Source organism: Amphibalanus amphitrite, unplaced genomic scaffold (assembly GCF_019059575.1).
Source record: "Amphibalanus amphitrite isolate SeventyFive unplaced genomic scaffold, NRLGWU_Aamphi_draft 002514F_arrow, whole genome shotgun sequence".
NCBI lineage: Eukaryota > Metazoa > Arthropoda > Thecostraca > Balanomorpha > Balanidae > Amphibalanus > Amphibalanus amphitrite.
In genome coordinates this window covers 1-2,727 of record NW_024883939.1, presented here as the reverse complement: position 1 = coordinate 2,727, position 2,727 = coordinate 1, and the positions used below count along the sequence as shown (strand labels likewise).

At 48.1% G+C, this 2,727-nt stretch overlaps 1 long non-coding RNA gene across 1 annotated transcript; it reads right to left on the bottom strand.

Moving 5' to 3' along the window:
* Window positions 1–305: 305 nt before the first annotated feature.
* On the bottom strand, window positions 306–2,141 carry LOC122377097. The gene is made up of 2 exons (XR_006255778.1): window positions 1,712–2,141; window positions 306–1,008 (listed from the first exon to the last, which is right to left on the bottom strand). It is a non-coding gene; the product is annotated as an uncharacterized LOC122377097 (long non-coding RNA).
* Window positions 2,142–2,727: the final 586 nt, after the last annotated feature.

Below are 2,727 nucleotides of genomic sequence, written 5' to 3'. Positions count from 1 at the left end.
AAATGATGAGATGACACCGAGCACGGCCGTTCCTATATCGGACAGCGACAGGTGATGAGATGAGACAGACGACTTCGATGCCTGCGCTACGAGCATCTAGTTGCGGTCAGCGCTCACTGAATCTGTTCTCGGGAGCTGACTGGACATATCAGCGCGTGCCCCGAAACCATATTCATGCCACATTTCGATGCCACATTCACACAGCCAACACGCTTAGAGCACGGGCTGATAACAAACTCGGCAGATAGCAATATCGAACATGCCCTTATCGCGTAGCACATGATGCATCGCGGCACATACTCGAAATGCACTGCCAGTGACACAAATTGAGATCCAATAAGCGAACAACTGCGCATCCTTCGATGCCTATGAGTTCACAGTATTTATGTAGCCCTTGCCTAAGGTCATACCCACAATTTCAACTCAATGTCCTCTTCCTCGAGCTAAAAGGGAATAGTGAACGACAAAACAATATCGCTTGAGATCGGCACAGCATCATCAAGTATCGCCAATCATCACATTCACGACATCAGATTCGTGACAAAAACGGCGATCACGTCAAAGCTCCGAGTTCTTATCAATCCTCGGAACTGACAGACAGTGGGTACTGGGTACTGAGCTGGTAGAGAAGTGAGTCGGACAGTGGTCTCATGGTGGTAAGTAGCACGCTCGTGATGCTCACTACACTATATTAGTTATATAGTTCACATTTCACAAGGACCGCCACGCCCGTCGAGGTCTTCTAGCGATGGTGCTGCCATCTATGTTACCGGCGAGCTCCGCCGAGGGCACTAATAACTTATGATAGATGGGCGTGAATGTGATAGACAGTGCAGGCCGGGCGGTTCAGCGGCTCGAGAAACACCGACGCCGGTGACCAGTCGACGGTGCTGCCATCTGTGCCAGCGTGAGCTCCACCGAGGGCGGCGCCAGCTGCTGGAGGTCGCTCGCCAGTCCCGGTGGCGCCATCTGCAGCGGCGGGCGCTCCGCCTCGTTCTGTAGGTTGCTCTATGGGAAAAACAGAGGGGATGGGAATCGTCAAGCATTGCTCGTTTCCTGCACAGTAGACCGCACGCAATGCATTCAGCTGAGGCGGTGACTCTCCATAGATACTGATAGGTGCAAAGTATCCCAATGACCTGTCAACAGACGCGTTTACATAGGGTTTGTTGCAAGCTTATATCTCAGTCCGTGATGTTGCAAAAGATGCCAATGGTGCTTAATCCCCTCTAAATAGTTGAAGATAGAATAGTTATACTACTACATCGAAATTATTGCCAAATAAACGAGCTAGAGCCTCGTCAAAAATGTTATGTAAACGCGACACTCGACAGTGTAGCGGGCAGTGTGGAAGCCGGAATGAGATGACCCTGGCCTCGTCATCCTAGAATCTGGGGCTGCCAGTGCCGGATTAAAGGGACTTCTGGCCGCCATATGAGAAATTAGAAGGCAATAATGGTAAAACGATAAGATAGCAATTAAAAGGGAATAGTGCGCATAAGCGAATGGTCGTTTTTCCCCAAAAATAGATCCTAATCTGAAACCGTTTGTACGGCACTCGAACTACACGTAACGAAATTGTCCTTACGAGTTACGACATAAAACTGAAAGCACGAGCTTCATCGTAGCAGAGACTCAGACAGCTATCAGCTTTAGGGAAGTTTGAATAGGGCTCGCCAGATTTAGACCGAACAGCAGTTGAAGTGGTTACCTATCTTCTATGTCGGTATAGCCACTAGACAGCCAAAGGCAGCTGGCAGCTGCCGCTCTGCCCATGTAGCCAGCCTTGTTAGCTCAGATCGACGCAGAAGCCTGCGGAACACCGGATAAACTGTCGACTTTGCGTTGGTTTCTTCCTCGAGAAACCACAGGCCACAGCGTAGAACGGAGAACCAGCCGGACCGCGGACGAGGTTGATACGACCGGACCTGAAACACAGCGGAACGCAAAAATTTAGCACACTTCTTGCTGCATGATGTTTTCGGTTTAGGGAAGGGCCACTGAGCAGCACCGATTCGATCAAGAATATTTCGCGCTAAGCTGAATTATCATCGTTGTATGGTACGTGTAATGTAATTAATGATTTGTGATTATAGGGCGACCGGACTTCAGAGTTCATCGGTGCCCATAAAATGTGTAAGGTAATGTGCATTGTAATTTGTAATGCATAGGTAACAAATGCCACGCTATTCTTCAAAATGATTATTTCGTCTCCGGTAATGTTTTCATAGTGTAACAATGTGATTAATGTTGAAATCGCACGGATATGTCGAGAATAAGGTTCGCCGACATAAACAACCGAAAGCATATTGTCCGGTTTGCAGATAGAGGGTATCGTAATAATGTATTTGTGATTCCATAACAATTGCAGGATTAGCATTCCACACAGCCACAAAAGGCATCAGTATCACCTGTAGAAGAAGTAGATGCTGTTGATTGCGAGATCATTTTGACGCATATGCACCGTTTTAGAGATCTGCAATAGGTACGGCAGATAAAGCTGGCAGTAAACTTCTCTGTCGTGGGGATAGAGGGTAGCAGGGAGAAGTACCCATTTCGCGTGCATGTATAGTCGACTACGAAATGATGTTCCACTCCTCAGAAGCTATCAGTTGACCGGAGCGCTAAGTTGTGCCGTTTATCACGCAATTGAGCGTGTCGATTGTGAGCATTGGGAAAGCTATAATTTGTGAACTCAGCCCGGTGATGCGATGCGGCACAGCCTAT